This window comes from Rhipicephalus microplus, chromosome 1 (genome assembly GCF_043290135.1).
Source record: "Rhipicephalus microplus isolate Deutch F79 chromosome 1, USDA_Rmic, whole genome shotgun sequence".
Taxonomy (NCBI): Eukaryota; Metazoa; Arthropoda; class Arachnida; order Ixodida; family Ixodidae; genus Rhipicephalus; species Rhipicephalus microplus.
Window position 1 is genome coordinate 154616312 of NC_134700.1, and position 12222 is coordinate 154628533.

At 46.2% G+C, this 12222-nt stretch overlaps 1 protein-coding gene and 1 long non-coding RNA gene across 2 annotated transcripts in view; both read right to left on the bottom strand.

Moving 5' to 3' along the window:
- Positions 1–12222, bottom strand: part of fray (oxidative stress responsive kinase frayed) — a 293102-nt gene that overhangs the window by 247336 nt on the left and 33544 nt on the right. The gene's annotated exons all lie outside the window — the stretch shown is intronic.
- Positions 3615–4813, bottom strand: LOC119178288 (uncharacterized). The gene is made up of 2 exons (XR_005110676.2): positions 4239–4813; positions 3615–3723 (listed from the first exon to the last, which is right to left on the bottom strand). It is a non-coding gene; the product is annotated as an uncharacterized LOC119178288 (long non-coding RNA).

Consider the following 12222-nt stretch of genomic DNA (forward strand, 5'->3'; position numbering starts at 1 on the left):
TTCGAGACAGTGTGGTGTACAAGAAGAACGCTCGTTCGAACAACCGTGCCTACCTCCTGGTGGTTCCTCGAGACATGCGAGACAACGTCCTCTTCGCTTGCCATGACGAACCCACATCCGGTCATCTGGGCTACTCACGGACACTTGCCAGAGTGAGCGAGAGGTACTATTGGCCAGGACTTTCAGCAAGCGTCAAGAAGTACGTCAACAGCTGTCGGGAATGTCAGCGCCAAAAGCAACCTTCTGTTAAGGCAGCTGGTTTGCTTCAGCCCATTGAAGCACCTTGCACACCATTCGACCAAGCAACAAATGGGTGATCATCGCGACCAACAAAATTTTTGACACGCTACGCTGAGACGCAGGCGATCCCACAAGCCACGGCTTCTGAGGTAGCACAATTTTTCATGCGCCACATCGTGTTACGACACGGTGCTCCTTCCAGTATAATAACGAACAGAGAGACGGCATTTACGGCGCAGCTTATGGATGAAGTCTTCAAACTGAGCAACACCAAACACCGAAAGACAACTGCGTACCACCCGCAAACCAACGTACTTACCGAGCGACTGAATAAGACCATCACAGGCATGATCTCAATGTACATCGACGTACAGCCCAAAACATGAGACCAGATCTTACCTTACGTGACCTTCGTGTATAATACCACCGTGCAAGAGACCACACGATTCACACCATGCTAGACTCTATGCTACCGTGTTAAGACGAAGACGAGTTGGCAACTCACACCGAAGAATTCGCAGAGCGTGCTGAGGAAGCCCGGCAGCTCGCGCGACTACACATCGGCCAGCAACAGCAGGCAGACGCACGGCACTATAACACCCGCCATAGAGAAGTCTTTTACAACCCCGGAGACCAAGTTTGGGTGTGGATGCCCGTCCGCCGCCGAGGCCCTAGTGAAAAGTTACTGAGCCGGTACTTTGGCCCATATAAAGTGTTTCGCCGCGTCAGTGACGTGAACTACGAAGTGGTTCCGGACTCAACATCGCAGGCACAGAGCAGGACACGACCGAGGCCGGACGTCGTTGATGTGTTGCGCATGAAACCATTCATCGCGCGTTCTTTGTAACTTTTTTTCTTTGCTGTACACTGTTCTTTGTGTTATCTATTTATTTTTGTGAACTTGCTTCTTCTTTCATTGATTTTTCCTATATTGGCACGCTTTTTAATTTCTACTTTTACTTTATCCAAAATTCAGATTGATTTTTTTTCCCGTGCTTATGTCATAACATCAGGGTGGTGCTATGTACTTTTCTTTCCCTCTTTTGGGACTTTTTTTTTTTCTTTTCGAAAAGGGGGATAGTGCCACCCACAAGTAGTGGGTCGACTGCAAGAGCGGCTCTCAATCTGGAGGAAAAAAAGAAGATCCTGTGCTTCTTCTTGACTCGAGAGTTAGCCACTGATGCATTGTCCCAGAGCTTGCTACTCGGTGGTTTAATAAATCCCCAGTACTTGTGATTCATTGTGACAGTATAATTATGAGGCACGTCATAGTACGGGATTCTAGGTTATTTTAAACTACCTTGGTTTCTTTAACGAGTGCGTAAATGTAAGCACACTGGTGTCCTTTGCGTTCCTCCCCCATGGAAATGCAACCACTGTGGCCGTCCTTGAGCTTAGAAGTGCTGCAAAGCTTCCATGGCTGGTCAATATGTGTAATTAGCAGCGTCTATATATCAAAATGCCTCAGCAATTGCCTCTTCAGTGGTTGCATACACCAATTATCAAACAAAAACAAAATGGGTGCGTGCAGAAGGTGTGCTGCTGACGAGAGATATATATATTTAAATGAACACTCCAGTTTATTTCGCTTAGTTTGTGTATATTACTTATATTTATTTTATTGCTGTTGCACGTCCACCTTTACCATATTTTGTATTTTACAAAACGTGACAGTACAGTTTGAAGTGTTGATTCTTTGTATATCTGCAACATGACATGCATACAGTGTGTTATCTCGTGCTGGCAAAAAGGTGCACTACCACATACATTGTAAGCGCCTGCAATGTGTACTTACTACATTGATATCCACGAAACGATGTGAAAGTACATTACTTCCGTGACTTTTTTTTTACGTACACGTGTCACACTGTGGGATAGGGATCGTAATAGAGCCCACTCTGGATCGACTTTTTTAATCGTGGATTACTCATTCGCGCGAGTTACGGGACTAATTTTATTTCTTCGAATAGTTCATTCCCGGGTGGGCCTGAATTGCGGTCGAAGTGCAACCAACCCCTCCTGTAGAGGAGGCGTTGGTTGCACTTCGACTGCAATCCATGTTGCAGCACATGTTGAATCAGCAGCACATGTTGAACCAACGCCTCCTGTAGAGGAGGCGTTGGTTCAACATGTGCTGTTGAAATTGAAATTTTACAAACAAACGTACACACAGTGACTAGCGCTACTTTACGCAAACACTGTGCGTGTGATGATGCGCTTAAAATGATGACCGTGCGCATTCATCACCACGCCAATGCTGCTGCAATAAAGAATTTAGTGTACTCACACAACATGTGTCGTTCTCAAGATCATCTAATACAATGGCTTGCTCTATAGTATAAATATCCACAAAGTTCTCAGTACACAGACAAAACCACGCGTGCCGTTCAGTAAAAACAGTATATTGAAACGCTTGCAAACCGAATCCACGTGGCGTATAACGCTCTAAACGAGCTACAGCCACAGAACACCTATACACTACCCTACAGCCTGCAACGAAAACACGACAGCCACTTGCCAGAAGCCCGCAGCCATATTGAATCGTTTTCGGTTCGGCCCGCTTTAGCTCACGAACAGACGAAAATATAGCTAGCTCGTATGCATTATTAGGTCTTACTCAAGCAACTTTCTAAAATTAATAATTTTTATAGGAACTTTAAAGCTATATTATAAAAATTTGTAGTTTGTTTTGTAAACATTGTTAATTTTTACAGTTCGTTTACAGTTTTCTAATTCTTGCATGACTGCCACCGCAATCCAGATAGCGCTATCATCGCGTTCAATTTTCGTCCTCATTGGCTCTCCGGGCATGTCACTCCACTGACGCGGTCGTCGCCTACAGCTGCGTGACCGCGGAGCAGACGAATATGGCACAGCAAGAAGTTGAAAAGGCCATCGAAGTCACTGTTGCCGTGATCAGGGACGTTGGTGTTCGGTGCATAGACCCAAATTTTTGGACTACTTGTAAAAAAGCGCTGCGCACGAGCAACTCGGAATCTTTCATGAACGCTCTCGTGAAACACATGTACAATATTGCTGCAAAATACCACGGATGTGAAGCTCGTCCGCTGACCAATGCAGACAGCGAAAATTCGCATTTCGATGACTTATCAACTACAACCATCGTTTTGAAGTCTCAGTCATCGCCAGAGGACCAAGGTACATACGACTCCGCTGGTGAGAGTTCGCAATCTTCCAGCGATCTCTCCGACTCTCAGCCCTCACAAGGAAGCCAAACGTCTTCGTCATTATCACCTCCTGAGTCGGCAAGCTCGGACTTCGATGATCTGTTGGATTTATTATGCTCTCATTGAACTGTTTCTGAACTACCACCTCTGCAGTCATGATGAAGAACAAAAAATAAAACGAATGCGTGTGTACTCAAATAGATTTTATTGTGTTCTGTTGGCTAATGGTTCGTGTGGTGACTTGTGCCCAGGTTTCCGGTGGACACCAGCATGGTGCAGGTCTTCGCGAGTACAACTGTAAAGACAAATTACATTATAATGAAAAAACTGCCAATGCGACAGCCTTGAGCAAACTTCGCGGACGGCACACACGAACAAGTAGGGACTAGCGTTGTGCTCACCCAGCATTAACGCAGCAACATTGCAAACGATGCTTGAAAGATAAACTGAACAAAGACTTCGATTTCACCGCTCTTCTGCATGCGTAGATACAGTAAAAAAAAAAAAACTTATAAGTACAGAAACATAGCTGTCTGTTCGATCTTCGGTACTACACGCTCTGCATGTTCAGCACCCACCCACTTGGTAGCACTGCTTAGTTACACCTGTGCCTTCCTTGCGAATTTAGAAAGTATTCTAGATTTGCACAAAAACAAAATAGCTCATCTGAACGCCAGTAATCGGTCTAACAGGGACGACAGATAAATCCCGATTCAAGAAGGCCGGTGACCCTCTCATTTCACATCGGCTTCGAGGTAATGGGTCATGAGCGCATGAGTGAAAGTAAGCACATGCGTGAAAACTACTTACGCTAATCCTTGATTCCTCTGTACTCCCTGAGGTGAGTAAGGACCCAAACTGGGTAAGCGAAAATGGTGGATACGATCACAGCGATGTGAACCGCCTTTTCGGGGGCCGACATCTTGAAGCCTTTCGGCAGCGAGACCGAGTATGAATTCACCGACGTCGAACGGGTCTGCATTGCAGCGCTTCGAAAAACGCTGGTGGCCTTTCGTAGCGCACCGTTCATCTTCAGTCCTTGCGTTCACGCAGTCGACAAAAAATACGCACCCCGCAGGGCAGGCGGCGGCGAAGAACGTTTCAAGGTGGTCGAGGTGAACCCGGCAATGCGCAGGCAGAAAGACCAGTGGCTGCAGCCTCCGTGGGCTGCAGCGTCGCGAGATGAAGCCGATCTCTGCTAAAGGGTTGTAAAATAATTTTCCACTTGTCGCTTCAATATTTTTGCTCACACAAGACAACACAATTGAAATTGCAGCCTACATTGGTTTATATAGCACTTCAGTGTTCCAAATATTGATAAAATAATAATGCTACGCGTCAGTTACAAATCTCAAAGGCTATGCCAGGCCCGTGGCAACGTTTTTAGAACTATAAGTTGCAAAACTGAGCGATGTTGCGCGGCGCCGCCGCTGCCAGCGACAAATGTGGCGCTGCTGTCGCAACCAGATTCACTCACTGCATGCTCGCACAGAACACCTACCAGTTTGATGCTCGCTCATGTCACTCCCGTAACATATATCGCCTATGCATGTTGCAGTGCGTCGATGTCTGTGGAGTCTTCTTTCTGCGTGAACAGTTTTTTGCTTCAGCGTGCACTGTTCTGTTGTGTATGTGTTGCGTGTTTTCATCATGCCCAGATGTTGCGTTGCCGGCTGTAGAGTGGCTACAGGAAATGAGTAACACCATGACATTTCTTTTGTGCCCGCGTATACTTGAGCAGCGAGAGGCGTGAAACCACGCTATTCGTCGTGCGGATAAGAAAGTGCCCAGCACCTCACGTGTGTGTTATATGCCCTTTCATGAGAAAGACATCCTGAACACTTTCACTCACGTCATCAATGGTAAGAAGGTACAAATCGCCGAAGGAAAGTGGGACCTCGTCGAAGGATGCGTTCCAGGGATATTCCCGAATTTGCCCGCTTACCCCGAATTTGCCCGCTTACTTTTGTCGGGGGGCCCGCGACACAGAAGCGAAAGCTGCCCGATAGGAGTGGGGTACTTTCCAGAATATCATCGGCGAAAAAAATAGACTATCTCCGAGCACTGAGCTCGAACATGGTGAAATAAGCCCCGACATGCCTTCAAAGAGTGGCGTCATTTTGCTTTAAGGCATAGAAAACGTTTGTTTGCATGCTGGCGGAAAGTTGTTGAGAATGGCGAGACTTGCAAGACGTCTTGTGGTGTTTCTATAGTGCTCAAAGCAAAAAAAAAAAAAAAAACGCCATTTGTGGAGAAATGCGTTGTCGTCGCAGAAGACATGACAGTCGCCATTAGCAGCCATCACTATCGCTTATAGTACCACAACCTTAATGCTATAAGAACTAGCAGGAACCCAGATGATACCCCACCAGTAATGGTAGAAGTCAGAAAAGCTTTGGAGAGCATGCAAAGAGGCAAAGCTGCTGGTGAGGATCAGGTAACATTAGATCTGCTAAAAGATGGAGGACAGATAGTGTTAGAAAACTAGCCACCCTGTTTACGAGGTGTCTCCTTACGGGAAGGGTACCAGAGTCTTGGAAGAACGCTAGCATCATCTTAATACACAAAAAAGGAGATGACAAGTACTTGAAGAATTACAGGCCGATTATCTTGCTCTCTGTAGTATACAAGCTATTTACAAAGGTAATTGCTAACAGAGTAAAGAAAACATAATTCAATCAACCAAAGGAACAAGAAGAATTTCGAACAGGCTACTCAACAATCGACCACATTCGTACTATCAATCAGGTAATAGAGAAATGCTAAGACTACAACCAACCACTATACATAACATTCATAGATTACGAGAAGGCGTTTGATTCAGTAGAAATATCAGCTGTCATGCAGATACTGCGGAATCAGGGCGTCGATGAAGTATATATAAACATCCTGGAAGAAATCTACAGGGGATCAACTGCTATCGTAGTGCTTCATAAAGAAAGCAACAGAATACCATACCAATCAAGAAGGGTGTAAGGCAGGGGGGGACAATCTCCCCAATGATATTTACTGCATGCTTACAGGAGATTTTCAGAAGCCTAGAATGGGAACAGTTAGGGTTAACACTTAATGGAGAGTACCTTAGTAACCTGCGCTTCGCCGGAGACATTGCATTGCTGAGTAACTCAGGGGACGAATTGCAACTCATGATTACGGAGTTAGACAAGGAGAGCAGAAAGGTGGGTCTTGAAATTAATCTGCAGAAAACAAAAGTAGTGTGCAACAACCTCGAAAAAGAGCAACACTTCGGGATAGGTAATAGTGCACTTCAAGTTGTTAAAAAATACCATGTCTACTTAGGGCAAGTAATAACCGTGGAGCTTAACCATGAAATTGAAGTAACTAGAAGAATAAGAATAGGGTGGAGTACATTTGGGAAGCACTCTCAAATTATGACAGGTAAATTGCCACTATCCCTCAAGAGGAAGGTATATAAAAGCTGTATCTTGCCGGTACTTGGCCACGGAGCACAAAGAGGGTTCAGCTTAAATTGTGAACGACGCAGCGAGCAATGGAAAGAAAAATGGTAGGTGTAACCTTAAGGGACAAGAAAAGAGCAGAGTGGATTAGGGAACAAACGGGGGTTAAGGATATCATAGTTAAAATCAAGAAGAAATGGACATGGCCCAAGCATGTAGCGTGTAGACAGGATAACCGCTGGTCATTACGGGAACTAACTGAATTCCCAGAGAAGGCACGCGGGTTAGGGGGAGACAGAAGGTTAGGTGGGCAGATGAGATTAAGAAGTTTGCGGGTATAAATTGGCAGGAGCAAGCACAGGACCGATTTAACTGGCGGAACATGGGAGAGGCCTTTTTCCTGCAGTGGACGTAGTCAGGCTGATGACGATGATGACTATCGCTTAGCCAAGTCGCCCGGCAATGCAGATACCATCACCCAATTGGCCGAACTTCTGGAAGACATAGCAAAGCTGAAAGTGTGATCATGTTGTCCCAGTGTGTCAGCAGGCTGACTCGTAAGTAATAACTACGAAGTGCTCACCGACACCTCAAAGTGCGGTCTCTGTTCGAAGCTTTGGCTGCAGCTGTGTTAACAGGTTTCATTAGAGGAACTCAAGAAGTAGAGGGAATACATGCTCAAGAAAATGGCCGCAAGCGCAGCTTTTCGACGGTCTAAGTTGATAAAGAATGTGACTGACATGAAAAAAAAATAAGCTAAGTACATAACCAGACAAAATCCGCGAGATTGCGCCACATAGTTGTAATTTATTTTCAAGCACGAAAAAAAAACTGCCACAAGAGAAGATGCAAGACATTGTAATTGGTTTTTTCACCTCTAAACACCTATTGCGAACATACACCAACTAGGAACTAACCGAAAGACTCGTATGTTATGCTATATATATTAAGCATTGTTCATTGTGGGCAGTTCAGAAAGCCATGACTACGCAGTATTAAGTTTCTGCGGCAGCACAACAAATCTCGATAACATACTGTTGGGAAAGCTCTTTAAGAACGGCCGCCACGGCATCTTGGCCCGACGACAACAGTTTTCGTCTGCTAGTGGAAGCTTGTGCTGCCGCCAGCGCCACCAAACCGGAAGCTGTCCCGGCGCAGTGTGACGACTAGTCTGATGCGGGGAGTTTTGCAACTTACCTAGTCTAGAAACGGCCCGTGGCTTGTTGAGAGCTTTGCGGTCGCGCTGTGAGGCGTCGTCACCATCAGAACGATGACAGCGCCCCATTGGTGACGACAAACAAAACTGCTTCCAATTTAATTTTAAGCATTTGTGAGCATGAATAGTGCGAATGCATAGAAGATTGAAAAGTGACCGACTTCAGCTGGCAGTGCGGGCCGTGTCTGCTGCCCCCGGGTAGCACGAGCGTTTTGAGGTGCAAAACGCTCTGTTCCCCTATAGCCGCTTAAAACCAACTTGACTTGGTTTGAACTTTATAAGCAGGTAGCGGCAAAAACGCTTGGCATAAAGCTTTTTAGGCGGTTTCGGTAGCACGTTTACGATTGGCTACCACGGAGCTTCTCACTAACTTCTGCGAAGCTTTATGACCGTAGTTCTAACATTTGATTGTAAACTTGTACAGTAGGCATGCTGGGGTGATTTAGTTCCGTGGTGGGTGTTGGTTTGGACCGTGAGTTCTGTGCAATAGCGAGAACCATTCTGCGCTGATGGGCGAACAGAGTTTCACTGTGGTGCTCAGTAGTTGACACCAAATCTCTCGAAGTGTTTGCCACCAAATCTATGAGGGTGATTACGAGCTGTGCGAGCATGAATCAAAGACCATGTGCTGATTGATGCACAAGTATAGTATTAGGAGGTGATTTAGACTCCAACCAAAATTTTTGAAGAAATGGTTTTGTGGCGTACGTACTGTGTGGACGTGTGGTGCTTGTGTTGCTGGTGGTCGATCGGTATCAGTTGGACTGTCATTTGGGTGAATTACTTGGACCAACACTTGGACAGGCAGATACGGTATGCGCAAGGTGGAAGCAGTGGGATGTGAACAGTCGTTCAGTGCTCGACGCTATTGTCCGAGTAACAATTATGCTGTCACCGCTAATGACAATCGGTTTTCTTAGCAGTGTATGTTTGGGTGGGTGCATACAAGTAAAAAAAGAAATGTAATTTGATAAGACAGATGCTTGGGCTAGTTGGTGATCGGGAATCAACATATTTGCGCAGCGCAAGACTACGAGTAGCTACGACGTAACTACAGAAGAAGAGACATGGACAGAAAGAGCGCTGACTTCAACTGAAATTTTATTAGCGAAAACGCTGAAAATATATACTCGTGACAAAACATCACCACGCAATCGCGCAACCTATTGCATCACAGCGAGACAATCATCTCATTATATAGTTACAACACCGCAGCTCAGCAGAAAATTCACGAACTATTGTGTCAAAGCCAGAAGCTCGATTTCTTTTTCAGCCAGAGCAAGCGAAGGCATGCCTATACATCCATCACCCAGCATTTGCATTTCATTGGGGTCCATAATCTCTCGTGTTAGCTGCCGACGGTGTTTGGCTATAACAGTGCACTTCTCGAATTCCGGTTTGCAACCACAATCTCTACAATGGATGCCCAAATGACCTTGCACACTGAGTATGCATTGTAGGGATGCTCCTTTAAACGCTCATTCAGGCATCGGCCCGTTTGCCCAACATATATCTTGCCACATTACAATGGAAGCAAATAAACGACGGCTATCACGCATGCTACAAATAGCCTTCTATGTTTGATTGTGCAGCAGCTCCTTCGTATGGACTGGGCATTCACCCGTTTGCAGAGCGCTGAAAGCTTTTCTGGGGCAGAGAAAACCACCTTGACATCTACTTTATCACCTATCTTTTTCAAATTGTGAGAAATCTTATGTAGATAGGGAATTACAGCCAAGCGCTCTGAGCTACTAGCCTTTGAGCTACTATCATTCGCGGTTGCCCTTATTGTATGTCGTCTTCATAACGCAAGGCTGTTGAGAAACAAGTCAATGACATGCTCGCACGCAACATTATCAGGCCTTCAGCAAGCCCATGGTCTTCTTCTGTTGTCCCAGTTTAAAGAAAAACGGATCAGTGCGATTTTGCGTTGTTTACAGGGCACTAAACAAAAACCAGGAAGGATTTATATTCTATGCCTCGGATTGATGATGCCCATGATACCTTACAAGGTGCAGAATACTTTTCAAGCCTTGATTTACGATCTGGCTATGGGCAGATTCTAATGCAGGAACCTGATAAAGAGAAGACGGCGTTTGCTGCTCCTGATGGCCTTTTCGTCTTCAATGTTATGTCTTTTGGGCTCTGCTATCCCCCAGTCACATTTGAGCGAATGAGCGATACGGTGCTGCGAGGGCCTAAAATGCTGCGGGACCTGTCTTTGTTACCTTTACAACATCGTCATTTTTTTATCCAGCTTCTCACAACACCTAAAACGTCTAGACAAGGTGCTCGCATGTCTAGCCAAAGCTGGTCTCTAGCTAAATACCAAGAAGTGTCAGATAGCGAGCCGCAGCATCAAAGTGTTAGGTCCCTATTTGTATGGCTGCCACTTCACGATCGTCACGGATCATCATGCGCTCTGTTGGTTGTCCTCCTTAAAGGACTTGTCAGGACTCCTTGGTCATTGGGTGCTCCGGCTGCAGGAGTATGACTACAGTGTAACATACCGGTTGGGTCGAAGACACCTAGATGCTGACGCTTTGTCACGCTGTCCGCTGTTGCAAAATCATGACGCATCTGACTGCTGCGCAGCACCTCCCAGCCAAGAGACCACGTAGATGACCAGTCTTAGTCTTATCGTGTTCACTGCACCGGATGACCTCCTTCGGTCCGCAGACCTCACCTCGCTCCAACGTGCAGACACATACTACCGTACAATCATTGATCTGCTCATGGGCTTGTCCACTGCTCCCAACAGCCGCTTACGACGACAACTCGCGTGTTTCAAACTTCATGATGGGGCGTTACTTCGGCAAATTTACCATCTTCTCGGTAGCCGATGGTTACCGGTCATACCTCGTTCACTTTGACTCCAAGTTTAAGAAGCCTTTCATGACAACCCGACAGCTGATCTCTTGGGTTTTCATAAAACCTACGATCGCATTAAGACTCGCTGCTTCTGGCCTGGCCACTCCACTAGTGTTTCCAAGTATGCAACTTCCTGTTCGTCATGTCAGCACCGAAAACCTTCGACATCTCTTCCCGCCGGCCCTCTACTTCTCCCGTGCCCGTCCGCTCACTTCGAGTTCGTCGGTATGAACTTATACGAACCCCTTTCGCATAGCCCAGCCGGTCACCGCTGGATTGTTATTGCCGTAGACCATCTTACTCGCTACGCTGAGACGGCAGCTCTTCGTTCTGGTACTGCCTCCGAAGTGTCCGACTTTGTTCTACGTGCCGTCATCTTGCGCCACGGCGCCCCTCGTGTTCTCCTGAGTGACCGGGGCAAGGGATTTCTTTCCCATGTGCTCGCCGAAGTCCTACAGGCCTCTGAGACCATTCATAAGACCCCCTCGGCATATCATTCGCAAACAAATGGTCTCACTGAGCCTTTTCATAGAACTTTGTCAGACATGATCTCTATGTATGTTCAGCCCAATCACAAGAACTTGGACAAAGTACTACCTTTCGTCGTGTTTTTCTATAATACTGCCATTCAACGCACTACAAGTTACAGCCCATTTTCCCTTGTGTATGGCCGTGCACCATCTTTGGTTCTAGACACCAGCTTCTTGTGCACGTCCTCTGTCCCATCTCCGTCCCTTCCCGAAGAGTTTGCTGCCCGTGTCAACCAGTGCCACACAATCGCCGCACCAACACCTCTACCATTCAGGCCTAGTGAAAAGTTAGTTGTGACGCAACACGTCGAGTAGTGTCATTCTACCCAGGCGACAAAGTGCTCTTCTGTACACCTGTTTACACCCGGCCTCTGTGAAAATTTGTTCACAGTTACCTGGGTCCTTACACCATGCTTGATTGAACATCGGCCGTGAATTATCGCGTCGCTCCGGTTACTTCAACTTCTGATCGCCATAGTCGCGGTTCTGAGATCATCCACGTGTATCGCCTGAAGCCTTATATCTGGCGCTCATATCTTACTAAATGAACTTCTTGCTGACCGCTTTTGTGTAGGGGAAATAGTGAGCGTGACTGTGTAGTTAATCATCTTCACCTGCGCATACAAATCATCGTGACCATCATTGTAGTCTCTCGACACATGTTCGGTTGCTGGCTTTCACGCCTGTGTTGGAAAATAGAACGGTCGCTTCTTTGTATCTGACGTCGTCTCACAATATATACATTGTAATAGTTTAAC